Below are 6,934 nucleotides of genomic sequence, written 5' to 3' on the forward strand. Positions count from 1 at the left end.
TCCGGACCGACACCGGTCACCGGAACAGTAGAATGTACGGAGTTGCTACTGGGAGGGTGTTACAATACAGCTCTGTGTTCAGGTCAATTGAACTCCAGAAGTTGATACTGTTGTACAGCATGCGGTTCCTAGGAATCTCCTGGTGGTCGATGCTGTCAAAGCCGAAGATGGCATTGAACTCATCTATGTTCATCACTCGGTTGACACCAAGGAGGCAAAATTCAATTCTACCTCTATCTTCCCTATTGGTAGGCCATAAGGTGGCCTTGAAATTTCCTAAAAACTCTAATGTGGGGTCCCAATATGCTGGGAACTAGAGTTGGGCGAACCTTATCCACCCAATTCTATCGAGTAGCCCATTGATCTCATCCTGCAGCTCAATTTGCTCCAGCAGCACAAAATCCATGTATTTTGTGGAGCTTATTTTCTGGGTGTGAAGCCGGGTGCACATTGCCTTGTGGGCATCATCACGGAATCCCCAAGGAATGGAGATTTCTAGTTAAGGAACGACTTATGGTTGGGGTTACGGTGGAGGATGGGTTGGTTGAGAGGGTTGAGGAGAGGCTGCCCTTGTTCTTGTGCATTGGGGTGTCGGATGAGGGGGAGAAGGTGAGGATTCCCCTCCGTGCCTTGAGGAAGAGCCCATTCTTTGCATAGATCTCTTTACAGGAGCCATTGATGAGTTTTTGGGGAAGGAGAAGAGAAGGGTTTAGTGAAGGGAGAAGAGATTTGAGGGGTTTTTATAGGCTAGGAGGGGTGGAGATGAAGGGTTTTGCCTTTATAAACAGATTTGAGGTAAGGGGTGCATTTAAAGAGCTATTAGGACTCTTTGTTTTGCGTGTTTCGAGCCCCAAGAGTCGTGTCTGTGACATGATACACGGGTCGTGTATCATTATACGGCTCCGACATGTAGGGCCGTGTAAATTTTTGCCCGAAATTTCAAATTCCATCATAATACACGACCCATGTAAATGAAGGTCTGGGACCCGTGTAACTTACTGCCTCTCGAGTTGCTTTGCTAGACATGTTACACGACTCATGTTAAGTACAAAGAGGACCCGTGTAACTTTCTGTCTTCAAGCTATTCTACTAGTAACATTACACGGTCCGTGTAAATTGGGCTATGGACCCGTGTAACTTTCTGTCTTCCTCAAAGTTAAAAATTTGTAAGAAATTTACGGACTTCCTGAAAGTTACACGGGGCGTGTAAAACCAATACACAACCTGTGTAATTTTCTAATTTTTCAAATTTTTCTCAAATGAAAATTTTTATCATCACAACACATGAAATGGATGCAAAGGTTAGCAATAGAGCTACTTCCCCGGTTTTGTCCAATTTTCTCTTTTGTGGTTTTGACTTAATGATTCCTCTCCTCTCTTGTTCATTACTCCTCTTTTTCTTTTCCAGAAAGTCCTACAAAATGAAATACTAATGAGTATGAAACAAAAATCAATATGAAAAAGGAAAAGAAGAAAAGTTTAGAAAAATTTTGGATTGCCTCCCAAAAAGTGCTTGTTTATAGTCTTTAGCTGGACTTTGCTTGTTTATGGTCTGTAAGTAGGATGGTCGAGGGTGCAATTGACTCCCATTTCTATGGGTTCTCCCTGAAAGTAAGGCTTCAGCCTTTGCCCATTGACCTTAAATGGTCCTGAGGTTTCGCTCCACACTTCTACTGCTTCATGTGGAAAGACTTGAGTGACTTTAAAAGGTCCAGACCATCTTTATTTCAGCTTCCCTGGAAAGAGTTTCAATCTAGAGTTGAATAACAGGACAAGATCTCCTTCTTTTATTTCTTTCCTTGCTATGCGCTTGTCATGCCATCTTTCGGTTTTATCCTTGAAGATTTTGGCATTTTCGTATGCATCCTGTCGGATTTCTTCCAACTCATTCAACTGTAGGAGCCTTTTTTCACCAGCAACTTTGAGATCAAAGTTTAGGATCTGAATTGCCCAGTAAGCTTTATGCTCAAGTTCAATAGGGAGATGGCATGATTTTTCATAAACTAGTCGAAAGTGTGTTGTGCCAATTGAGGTTTTATATGCAGTGCGGTATACCCATAGTGCATCATCTAACTTCATGCACCAGTCCTTCCTAGATCTGTTTACAGTTTTCTCTAGAATCCACTTCAGTTCCTTGTTTGAGGTTTCTATTTGGCCCCTAGTTTGAGGATGATAAGGTGTGGCCACCTTGTGAGTCACTCCATACTTTTTAAGTAGTGTTTCGAATTGTTGGTTGCAGAAGTGACTTCCTCCATCATTGATTATTGCTCGTGGTGTGCCAAATCTTGTGAAGATATTTTTCTTAAGGAACCTTGTGACCACTCTAGTAGCATTGGTTGGTGTGGCTATTGCTTCTACCCATTTTGACACATAATCAACACCAACCAGAATATACTTGTTTCCATGGAAAGAGGGGAATGGGCCCATGAAGTCTATCCCCCATACATCAAATAATTCTACCTCAAGTATACCATCCAGTGGCATTTCATTCCTACTTGAAATGTTACCTATTCTTTAGCATTGATCACAAGCTAGGACAAAAGGATCTCACATCTTTAAACAAATGTGGCCAATAAAATCCTGCTTGCAAGATCTTGGCTGCTATTTTTGAGGTGCTAAAATGTCCTCCATATAGTGATGAATGGTAGTGATGAAGGATACTTTCCATATCTTCCTCTGGTATGCGTCTTCTTATCAGCCCATCATTACATTTCTTGTACAGTAGAGGTTCCTCCCATTTGTAATATCTCACATCATGTAGGAATTTCTTCCTTTGCTGATAAGTCATGTTTGGAGGTAATATCCTAATACAAGAAAATTAACAAAGTAAGCATAGCATGGAGTCTGGGAGAATGCTAGTAGTTGCTCATCAGGAAATGAGTCATCAATTGGCAAATCCTCAAAGTCTCCTGTGTACTCCAATTTCAACCTGGAAAGATGGTCAGCCACTATATATTCGGATCCCTTTTTATCCTTGGTTTTAAGGTCAAATTCTTACAGGAGTAGAATCCATCGAATTAGCCTTGGTTTTACTTCCTTTTTATTCAAAAGGTACCGAATTGCAGCATGATCTGTGAATATAATAACTTTTGACTCAATTAGGTAAGATCTAAATTTGTTCATTACAAACACCACTGCTACAAATTCCTTCTCTGTGGTAATTGATTTGCGCATCATCGAGTGTCTTGCTAGCATAATAAATGGCATGGAGCTTTTTATCTTTTCATTGCCCGAGCACCACTCCAACTGCAAAGTCACTCGCATCACACATCACTTCGAATGGTAGCTCCCAATTTGGTGGCTACATTATTGGTGCTGAAATCAGGGCTTCTTTGATCTTATTAAAAGAAATAAGGCAATTTTCATAAAAATGAAAGGGAACATCTTGACTTAACAAGTTGGTAAGTAGCTTAGCTATTTTTGGAAAATCTTTAATGAATCTTCTGTAGAACCCTGCATGTCCCAAAAAGTTTCGGACTCCCTTGACTAATGTTAGTGGTGACATGTTTTCAATGATCTCAATTTTTGTCTTATCAACCTCAATTCCTCTTTCTGATATCAAATGTCCCAGAACTGTACCTTCCCTTACCATAAAGTGGCATTTTTCCCAATTTAGGACTAGGTTTGATTCTTTACATCTTTTTAACACCTTAGATAAATTAGCTAGGCAATCGTTAAAAGTAGTTCCATAGACAGAAAAATCATCCATAAAAACTTTCATGATATTTTCAATATAATCAGAAAAAATAACCATCATGCATCTTTGAAAGGTAGAAGGGGCATTACAAAGACAAAAAGGCATTCTCCTATATGCAAATGTTCTATAAGGACAAGTGAATGTGGTCTTTTCTTGGTCTTTTGGGTGAATGGGAATTTGGAAGAATCCTGAATACCCATCTAGATAACAGAAACAGTAGTGTTTTACTAACCTTTCTAACATTTGGTCGATGAAAGGGAGAGGAAAATCGTCTTTTTTGGTAGCACTGTTCAATTTCCTATAATCTATGCACATTCGCTAACCAGTGACTACTGTAGTAGGGATTAGTTCATTGATTGCATTTTGGATAACAGTTGTCCCACCCTTCTTAGGAACTACATGTACTGGACTAACCCATTTACTATCAAAAATTGGGTATATGATACCTGCATCTAATAGTTTTAAAATTTCTTTCTTGACTACTTCTTTCATATTTGGGTTAAGTCTTCTTTGGTGCTCGATAGTGGGTTTACTGTTTTCTTCCATGGGTATCCTATGCATATAAATCAAGGGGTTGATTCCTTTCAGGTCCTCTATTTTATACCATATGGCCTTGTTATGGATCCTAAGTTCTCTTAACAATTTGTTCTCTTCTAACTTAGACAAGCTAGCATTGATTATAATACTATTTAGAGTTTGAGTCCAGAAATGCATACCTTAGCAAGGATGGGAGAGGTTTAAGCTCTACCTGTTTGGCATTTTCCTGGAGCTTTATCTTGGGTTATTCCTCCTTTAACTCATCCATCTCGGAGGCTTGAGCTAGGGGTGGTAGGGGTGGATGAGCTACTAACTGTTGTACACAGGCTGCTATTTTTGTATTTTCATCATTCATTGTGTTCCTGTGCACAATATATGCTTTAAGAGGATCTTTAGGATGTATCTTATGAAATTCCTCTTTAACTTATTTGTCAATTATGTCAACTTTGAAGCATTCATCAGGTTTGAATTTGTGTTTCATTGTGTCAAACAAGTTGAATTCTACTTCTTCTTCTCCTACCTTGAAGGTCAGTCGCCCATTTTTGACGTTTATGATGGCTCCGACAGTTGCCAAGAATGGTCTTCCCAAGATGATAGGGATCTGAACATCTTCTTCCATTTCAAGGACAACAAAGTCTATTGGAATGAAGAATTTTCCCACTTTGATAGGGATGTTCTCAAGTATGCCCACAGAATATTTAATAGATCAATCAGCTAATTGCAATGAGATTGTCGTGGGCCTCAGTTCTCCGATCTCTAGTTTTTTGCATATTGATAGAGGCATTAAACTCATGCTTGCCCCAAGATTACAGAGAGCCTTATCTATTTTCTTGTTGCCAATGAGGTAGGGTATGGAGAAGCTTCTTAGATCTTTCAACTTTGGAGGCAGTTTGTTTTGTAGTATGGCACTGCATTCTTCTGTTAGAGCTACTGTCCCATAGTCTTCCAGCTTTCTTTTCTTTAACAGAATTTCCTTAAGAAATTTGGCATAGGATGGCATCTGAGAGAGTGCTTCAGTGAAAGGGATGTTGACATAAAGTTTCTATAAAACTTCTAAAAACTTCCTAAACTGCTTGTCCAATTTGGTTTTTTGAAATCTCTGAGGAAAAGGTAGGGGAGGCTGGTATGGCTCTGGTAACTTCTTTTTCTTCCCTGCATCCTCTTCCTAATCTTTCTTGGCTTCTCCCTCCTTTTTCTCTGCATGCCTTTCAGATTTTTCTAAGGTCTCATCTGTTGGTTCTTTCTCTTATTGTACTAGAGTTCTCCCACTCCTCAATGTAACTGCCTTACAATGCTCCCTTGGGTTCATCTCTGGTTGACTAGGCAGCTTACCAGCAGCCTTACTTGAAAAACTTGGTTGTTGAGCAATTTGATTCTCCAGCATCTTGTTATGGGTAGCAAGTTGGTCCATTCTGGAAGTCAGCTATTCAATCAATTCATTCTGTTATTATTAAGCTGCTAGAAACCTTTCCATCATGGATTCTATGGTCATCTTCGGTTTAGGTTAGTGAGGTTGAAGAGGCAGTGGTGGCTGTGCAAAGTTTTAGCCTCTGTTCTGAAATCCAGGGGGTGCTGGTCATTTGTACCCCTGTTGCTTATTTATTGGCTGGTTCTGCTGATTGGATCATGAGAAATTTGGGTGGTTCCTCCATCCAGTGTTGTAAGTGTTTGAATATGGATTGTTGGGCTGCCTCTGGTTGAAATTTCCTCTATTATTCACATAGTTCATTTATTCTGTGGAGGGTTCATTAAAATTGTTATATTCTAAATTCATGTACCCTCCTCCATAACTATCCTCATGTTGACTGTTTGTACCAACTGCATTGGCTTGCATTCTGTCGAGTCTCTTTATGAGCTGATCAAATTGAGCATTTATCATGTTTAGGGCGTCCACTTCCATGACCCCTGCTATTCTCCTTGCATTTCCTATTTCATTTGACCACTCATAATTATGGTATGCAACCCTCTCTAGAAGTTCAAGTGCTTGTGTCACTATTTTCTCCATTAAGTCACCTTCTGCAGCTAAATCAACTGTGCTCCTTGTAAAGGGTAGTAACCCATTATAGAAATTTTGCATTAATAGCCAATTCTCTATGCCATGGTGTGGACATTCCCTCTGTAGGTCTTTATATCTTTCCCATGCGTCATAGAGTGATTCACCTTCCTTTTGTCTGAAGGTTTTGAGCTCAAGTCTCAGTCTTACAATCTTTGCAGGTGGAAAATACCTTGCTAGAAAAGCTTGTGAGAGTTTTTCCCAAGTGGTGAATGTTCTAGCTGGTTGAGAAAGTAACCACTTCCTTGCTCTGTCTCGAAGGGAGAATGGGAATGCTCTGAGTCTTATGACTTGATCAGACACTCCATTCATCTTAAATGTGTCACAAAGGGCAAGAAAGCACTGGAGGTGATAATGTGGATCTTCTGTTGGTGAACTCGCAAACTGGGTTTATTGAATCATTTGAAGCCATACTGGTTTTAATTCAAAGTTGTTGTCATACCCTACTCCTCTGTAAGGCATGACATGATCTCGTAGAACACCTAATGAACTACCGAACTTCACCTACCGATAACTCATTAAGTATCCTACAAGGGATTTTTACATTTTGGAAGTGGTGAGCGTTTTGGTAGGAATTAAAATCATTTATTCAAAATTTAAAAATAGTAAAAAATTTTGTCCATTTTTATTTTTCCTCAAATTTTATA

General features: G+C 39.5%; 1 non-coding gene across 1 annotated transcript; it reads left to right on the top strand.

The window, feature by feature from the left end:
- The first annotated feature begins 6,327 nt into the window (after positions 1-6,327).
- LOC131181732 (small nucleolar RNA R71) lies at positions 6,328-6,434 on the top strand. The gene has a single exon (XR_009150211.1). It is a non-coding gene; the product is annotated as a small nucleolar RNA R71 (small nucleolar RNA).
- Positions 6,435-6,934: the final 500 nt, after the last annotated feature.

The sequence above is a fragment of the Hevea brasiliensis genome, chromosome 7 (assembly GCF_030052815.1).
Source record: "Hevea brasiliensis isolate MT/VB/25A 57/8 chromosome 7, ASM3005281v1, whole genome shotgun sequence".
NCBI classification, from domain to species: domain Eukaryota; kingdom Viridiplantae; phylum Streptophyta; class Magnoliopsida; order Malpighiales; family Euphorbiaceae; genus Hevea; species Hevea brasiliensis.